We start from the raw sequence: 8,423 nt of genomic DNA, 5'->3' as shown, positions 1-8,423 counted from the left end.
AGGTCGAAGAGGTTGCTGCCTGTGTTCTCCTTTAGGATCTTGATGGATTCCTGTCTCACATTTAGGTCTTTCATCCATTTTGAGTCTACTTTTGTGTATGGTGTAAGGAAATGGTCTAGTTTTATTCTTCTGCTTGTGGCTGTCCAATTTTCCCAACACCATTTGTTGAAGAGACTGTCTTTTTCCTATTGGACATTCTTTCCTGCTTCGTCAAGGATTAGTTGACCATAGAGTTGAGGGTCCATCTCTAGGTTGTCTATTGACTCCTTTTTCCATAAGCCATCTGCAATCAATCCCTACCATGTATCTTCAATAGTGCCTCTATATTCAATAAATTAAATTTAAATAAGACTCATATTTTAAGTTTATTTTAAAAATGATTAACTAGGATTTACTCATTTACTTGAATGGTATGTATTCCTTTCTTACTGCCATTCTAAAAGAAAATTTATATCGATAAAAACTACATTAAAAATGGCACATTGTTTTGTGCAGTGGCAGTATCATAGCCAATGAGGTTTATCTAGAGCATGATTATTGCTAATTGAAAAATGACACAAACTCACAAAACAAAAGGAAAATCCATCTTAAATATCATTTTCCATTCCTAGACATCACTTAGCTAAGTAAATTGGTTAAACTGGTGATAAATTTAAGTTATCATTCATTCCATCTCTTAATGCCTTTAAGTCTATTTTTATTATTCAAGTCTCCAGTTCAATTGAATCATTAGAGGGATTACTTGCAAGCCTAGAGTTCTGCAGTATTATGTAATATTACTTGGAGTTTAGGATTAAATCAATACATGTGAAAGAGATTAAAAAATAAAGAATGAGAAATCAAGTGGTACTTGTACAATAGAAACAACACAAAATATTTTGTATTTAAAATAAAATAAGATGTTCAATTTAGGAAGATATAAAATTCATGTGCTAACAAGCACCTCATATGGTCCCTGAGGAATTATGACTAAATGACACATCCATACAGGAACTGATTGATATTTTTTTCAAGGCTTGTTCAGTAAGATCCAAGCACCAGAAAGCCTCTCCTAGATACTGCCTTGAAATCTACTAAGTGTAACTTAGAGTATATTTCCAGTATTCACATTTGCCTGCAAGTTTATTAAACTTAAGAAAGAAAGAGATAACACTCCTATTTCTTCATTAATAAGTAAGCAAATAAACGGCAGGCTTATTTGGATCTCTTCAGAATTTCTTCCTTTTGCATAAGTACTATTTGTGATTTTATAATGGCTTAAACATAGCTGTACTCAGTGCAGCATAAAAAGAAACAGCTATTTAGTGGAATGAGGGTTGAAAAAAGCAATGTAATAAGTCACATGATTCAAATCTCTTCCTGGTTCCCTCACTCCCAATTATGTAAGCTTGAACTATGTTTTTTAATAACAAAGAAAGAAGACCCGTTTTCTTCTTTTGTCAGTTATACTGCTGGATCAATTAACCTTATTGTTTTGTTCCCTCTTCTCTTTCCATAGACTGCTTCCAAGTATAAGAAATGACAGTACCAACGTTCCACTTGGTCGCTAGCAATGCCTCAAGACTTTCTCTGTGACCTTATGTGGCAATTTGCTTTAAAATTATGGCCATTATTAGTTCTATTTTTATCTAGGCTGATTGTGGATTAGTGTATTTGGAGGAAGGATTAAGTATTTTACCTGCTTGCATCAGAAGTATGTAAAGAGCACTTCTGGATAATATCAGGTAATAGATAATTAGTTTGGCACCTGACGAGAGTGAGGTCCGGACACTAGTATTTTATTACTTACTAACACAAGTGAGCATTCAGCTTTTGGGCCAGCTCAGATACCTGAAAAACAGCTACTCTGGCACATTTACAACCTGGTGAACAAATTTATGCAATTTTACGTCCCTCTGCTGATTTACCTGGAAAGACCATTATGTAAGATAATGAATTTAACAGATGAAAATCAGTAAATGCTTTTGCACACTGTCACTTTATATCATAAGGTATTTTCTCACCTAAACATATCCATACTCATGTGGCCTTTCTTTTGAATTGAAGACTTTCCTTGATTAATTTTCCCTTGAATATGGTATATATTTAACCAGAGTATTTTTACCTAAGTCAAGTGCATGTATTAGCCAGACATCTTCAAATATTCAGGCTAAAATGGCAATGCAAACACAGAAATTATTTCTTTTTTCCTGTATTTGTACCTTAAAAGTGAAGCAGGGCAAGTACTGCATGGAGCACTGGGTGTTACATGAAAACAATGAATCGTGGATCACCACATCAAAAACTAATGATGTCTCAATTAAAAAAAAAAACAACCAATGACACAACAATGAAATTAAAAAAAAAAAACTAATGATGTATTGTATGGTGATTAACATAACATTAAAATAAAAATAAAATAAAATAAAATAAAAGATAGGTGAAGCTCTAGCTAGTGTATTCCCTGAGATGGGGTTAGGATTGGGTTGGTGTTGGAGTGAATAAGGAAAGTAGCAAAGAGAGAGTATTTTCTTCTTTCAGTATATCATACTTTCTCAGGAATGATGACCTGGGTTATTCATTTAGACATTCTAAGATGCACCAGTAAATCTAAGCTAATTAAACAAACACACTCACGGAGAGAGGGATAATTGGAACAAACTACAGAAAAGACTAAGAAATCGACTAAAAAGAGTCAAATAAAATTTTATTATTTTCTATTATTTCAGAAAAAAATACATCAATAGAAATTGCAAACCAGCAAACACAAGAAGACAATTCATAGAAGAAATTAGAAACAGACACTTGAAGACTCTTGAAAAGATAGGGAAGACAAGAGTGAAGATAGGAGCGAGAGTGAAATTAAAAAGTTTACATTTTAAGTAAGTTCAAGTTACTTTATTAAGGAGTGGCTTTGTTCGTAACATCTGTTGGTGGGACCGATAACACTGTGATTTTTTTTAACTGTCTAGTCAATATACAAAAAAAAAATGAGAGTTATAGTCACTTAAGTATCTTTTATATTAAGATAATCTCTGAATGTCATTCTTGATTTTAATAGTTTTTAAACCATTATAAAAATAAGCATTAAGAGTGAGCAGTCAAGGAAGCAAATTGTTGCATTCGAACCTTGGCTTTACCTTTGACCATCTTAAGACACTTAACCGCCTATGCCTTAGTTTTCTTATCTGAAAAATGGGGTATAAGAATATCATCCATTTCTCAGAATTTCTGTGTACCTTAAATGAATCAATATATGTTAAACTCTTGGAAAGTAGTGCTTACAACATAGTAACTATTATCTAAGTCTTATTACTATTTTTGGATGAAGTCTTATAATAGTGTATAGTATTGTCCCCGTCTTCAGAATCAAACAAATTATTTTTCTCTTCATAAGGAATCTCAATAATTTTGCAAGTTGTAGGGTATGTCCTTGATCTTTTGTCCTGTTTATATTTTGGACTGAGGGGCAGGTGGTTTTTAAAAATTATTTAAATTATGGAGATGATGAGGCAATCATTTTGAGGAGTTCTGTTGTAGATAACTAGAAACAAAAAGAGATGGTTTGGGATTGTGGGCACAAAATCTTCATCTGTTCATTCTCTGAATGCAATTTTCTTTACTTTAAATCTCTTTGTCCAAGAGTGGTCAGGAAAAACACTGGGAATGAGTTTGATTAGAAATTGAAATAAATCTGCTGAAAATCTAAAGTTCGTGTTGGTTTATCGCATTCTTTCTATAATCTAATGTGCCTCGAGGAGTGATACTGGATGATTAGAATTGCTGGTTTATGAAAGCAGCTGGTGTGGGTTTAACAGTTTAAAACTGCACTGAGAGCAGAAACCGACATCACATATGTTTCAGCTTAATCACATATGAGTTAGCTTAATCTCCTGATATGAGTTGAACTTATTTGGAAAGAGTTAATCAGAAGTCACAACGCATTCATGTGTGCAACAGTGACTGGCCATAGCATTAACTGACAAAGAGAAGTACATTATTGAGAAAGAATGTTATATTCAGTTTTTGTTTCTGGAATTCTCCATGTGACTTGCAACAAAAAAGTTTTGCTTTTTTTCCCCGCAACAATAGTAAAAAAGCCATGGCTGCTAATACTACTACACTACTATCTTTGCTACTATTACTCCCACCCAATCAACATTACAACAATAGTAGCCTTGGTTGATTAAGTGACTGCGGACAGGCCCATGGTAAGTGCATTCTAAATATAATTTCACCTAATCTTTAAAAGGACTTTCCAAAGTAGTCACTCACAAACCCATTTTGGGGTGATAAAATTAAGGATTGGAACACTTAAATTATTAATCCCAAGTCATCCAAATCATAAGTAGTAGAGTTGGGATTTGAATCCAGTCTATATGACCACCAAACCACTTGCACTTTCTATTATACCAAAGATTCCCATAATTTTGTATTTCACAGGTCTTAAAAATGTCAAAGTAATTTGGAGTCCTTCATAGAACTAAGTCAGGATATTTTTTTAAATTATCAATTTTAACCTCAGAATAAACTGAATATATTGAGTTTTTAGTTTGCATTGATATGTTTCTATAACTGAATATATTTAGCCTTATGATGATAACTCAATACATTGTTCACATTTCTTATTTGTACACATACTGATGAGGACTCTTTTCTGGATTGGCACTGGCCTAATGATTTAACATTTGGGAAGCACTGTATGACACCACACTGACTCCATTGCTTCTGGCTATATGTTAACTCCATATTTTATATTAGAGGAATTATTGGAAAAGTTGTGGGTAAAATTACTCTGCCTATATTAGACTACATTCTCTCGTTTATTTCCATTATGCCATTATGATTGAGAAATGTGTTCCTATAAACGGTGACATGGCTCTAACTCATAATACACATGATGCTTAAAGATCCTAGAGTCCTGGGCGCCTGGGTGGCCCAGGTGGTTAAGCGACTGCCTTCGGCTCAGGTCATGATCCTGGAGTCCGTGGATCGAGTCCCACATCCGGCTCCCTGCTCAGCAGGGAGTCTGCTTCTCCCTCTGACCCTCCCCCCTCTCATGTGCTCTCTCTCATTCTCTCTCTCTCAAATAAATAAATAAAATCTTAAAAAAAAAAAGATCCTAGAGTCCTTATGATTTTCATAATGTGAGGTTGATATGCATTTGTTTTTAATCACTGAGACATGTTAAATAAATAGTCAGTCAATATGATCTCATGTTCTTTCTAAAGTAAAATATTTTAAATGTTAACATTTTAAATGTTTAAATCTTTTCATTTTTTAAAAGGTTTTGTTTGACTTCATGTAATCTGAAATTGCAATTAACCTGGAATAACAGTATTTAGCAAGTTCCTTAAATTCCTTTATGACTTTTCAAAGAGCATATGTAGACAGCACTTGAATTTTTTAACTCTAAAATTGACACATAAGTGTACATTATTGTACACATAAATGAAGTATTTTCCAAAATTGTCTCTATATAAAGCCTAGTACATTTTTATGATTTTGCTTTTCTGATCTGTTCCTAGATTTTCAATATAGGATTTCTACGTTCTCTTTTATGATCAAATATCGCTACATGGAGCCAGCTAATTAGCTGGTCTTTCTCAGAATAGTGACATAAAAGGACTAAGCTATGTCTCCCAGCCTGAGGCCAGTATTGTGCATGATTTAAATACTCCTTATCTCTGCTCAGTTTAGCCCTGTGGGGGCTGAATCGGTGTGCTCACCAACCCAAATTCAGATGTTTAACCCCTAATCCTTGATGTATATTTGGAGATGGGGCCCTAGGGAGGCAATCAGGGGTAGACGAAGTCATGGGATTAGTGCCTTTATAGATAGAGACACCGGATTGCTTGCGAGGACACCTGTAAGACATCTAAGTCAGGAGAGAGTGCTCACCAGAACCTGACCATGCTGGCACCCTGATCTCCAACTTCTAGCCCCCAAAACTGTGATAAAAAAAGTCTGTGCTAAACCACCCAGTCTGTGCTATTTGTTATGGAGCCTGAGCTAAGACAACTGCTAAAATCTGTCTCTTTCTTCCGGCGTTTGAATGTTCATTAATCTTAAACTATCCCAAATTTAGCAATAAAAAAAAAAATTAAACATCGTCAAGAACAGATCTTAAGCAAACAAGACGAAACCAGAGAGGAAGACAAACCGTAAGAGACTCTTAATCTCAGGAAACAAACTGAGGGTTGCTGGAGTGGAGGGGGGTGGAGGGATGGGGTGGCTGGGTGATGGACATTGGGGAGGGTATGTGCTATGGTGAGCGCTGTGAACTGTGTAAGACTGATGAATCACAGACCTGTACCCCTGAAACAAATAATACATTATATGTTAATAAAAAAAATAAAAGAATATTAAAAAAAAAGAAAGCATGGGGCATCTTCAAACACTTGTGGTGACGAGGAACTGGAGTGTTAGCAATTTATTTCAGGCTGTGCTACCAACAAAGTCACCCACGTAGTCCAAGCTGGGCAGCTAGTCAGCAAACCTGCTTACAACTTGTATTTTCACCTTTTCAAATCTATTTATTAGGAAAGGAAGAGGTAGTATTTGTTTAAAGGGAATCTTCAAAATCATGACAAAGCTTTATTTTATTTATTTTAATTTATTGTTTCGGAGAGAGGTATCATTTCATGGCTAATAGTAAGCTTTAGGAAATTTCCGGCACAAACCAACTTAGATTCCCATATCATTTAGATTTGAAGATGGTCTTGATATATCTTTAAACATTTTTTAAATGAAAACATGGCTAGATTTTAAAAATGCAAGACAATGTAAATAATAGGTAGCATGTAGTGCTTACTTTGTTCTAGATATTGTTATAGAAATTTATATATATTTACTTCTCACAGAAACCCTAAGAGGTAGATATTATAATTATTCCCATTTTATAAATGAGGAAACAGAGGCCCACAGACGTTAAGTCACTTGTGCAAGATCGTGTTGACAGCGAGTGGTAGAGCAGTAATTTGAACCTGGGCAGTCTGGCTTTAGACTCCAGCTTTTACTACTATGCCACACCTGTGTCTTTTCTCTGTTCTGTCCTCTGCTCTGCCATGGCAGGAATGCTTAGTAGTAATTCCTTATATTTTTTCTGAACATGTTCCCTTTGGCATCAGTATCTTGATACTGTCTTTTCCTAATATGTGACTTCGATTCCTTTAAAAATACTGCTTTTTGTCATTTTAACAATTTTAAATATTAAATGGATTCCTTTTTCCTTTTCCTGTTACTCACTCATTTCTCATGAATTGTTAATTGGTAATAAGTATTGAATGGCAAAGCCATTCCACTGTAGGAATCAACAGCGGTACGTGGAAATTGACTGAATATTCTACTCTCATTGGTAAGCCTTTCTTTAGTGTTAGAGGTATCAGGGCATCTTTTCCTGTTACCATTAACTGTTAGATTTTAGATCTTTGTTCTGTTTTATATGTGTCACTCGTCAGTTTTTGTCTTTCTGTTTGGAAAAATCGGGTTAGGTCATCCTGCTCTCCACCTAGGGAAAGAGGAGGCCATACTGACATCAGGGTATGTCGAAGTTGCTTATCATTATCAATTCATTTTAAAATTACTTGATTATTATGTAAATTTCCAAGTGTGACTGATAACAAAAATTATAATAGTGACCAACTCATGGGGTGTTCTGAGGACTGAATGAGCTAACCCATATGAAGTGCTAACCAGTGTGCAGCGTGGTGAGCGCTTGCCAAATAGTACCTGTCCTTATTATTATTGTCGTTTTGGGGAGAGGGACTGATCAGGTGACTTTGAGTATGTTGGTGCCTATGATAGCTTTTATTTATTTTTTAACAATGAAATATATACATTGGTATTCCAGCTTTAAAATAAAACCTAAAAAATAGCATTTAATTCTTATAATAACGTATAGGTTTATGTTCAACATAGGTCAATAAGACCTATTAAGACCTGGGTATCACCATTACAGACCTTTCAGTAACACTGGGGGAGAAATAACAAGCTCATATGAACAGTGAACACCATGCAAAAGTATATAATTAAGTGTGGTATAAGGATTGTGTGGTGTTCAGGAGAGTAAAAGCAATTCAATTGGAGTTGAAAAATTTATGAAGAGAGGTGCCTGGGTGGCTCAGTCAGTTGAGCGTCTGACTCCTGGTTTCGACTCAAGGTCATGATCTCAGGGTTGTGAGATGGAGCTCCATTTGGGTCTCCGTGCAGAGTCTGTTTCTCTCCCTCTCCCTCTGCCCCCTCCCCCTCCCTCTCTTGCGCTGTCTCTCTCTAAAATAAATAAAGAAATCTAAAAAAAAAAAAAGAAAAATGTATAAAGATCTTGTCATGGTAGTGCTGGAAGGTGAATTTTCCTTTTAAGAAAAGGGACTGTCTGGCAAAGAAGGAAAAATATAGGCATAAATATATACACAGAAATAATGTGGTATATATTTGTGGAATAT

The 8,423-nt window shown here is 35.0% G+C and overlaps 1 pseudogene; it reads left to right on the top strand.

Moving 5' to 3' along the window:
- Positions 1 to 483: 483 nt before the first annotated feature.
- LOC123324121 lies at positions 484 to 647 on the top strand (annotated as a pseudogene).
- Positions 648 to 8,423: the final 7,776 nt, after the last annotated feature.

This window comes from Neomonachus schauinslandi, chromosome 2 (assembly GCF_002201575.2).
Source record: "Neomonachus schauinslandi chromosome 2, ASM220157v2, whole genome shotgun sequence".
Taxonomy (NCBI): Eukaryota; Metazoa; Chordata; class Mammalia; order Carnivora; family Phocidae; genus Neomonachus; species Neomonachus schauinslandi.
This window is presented reverse-complemented; position numbering and strand designations above follow the sequence as displayed.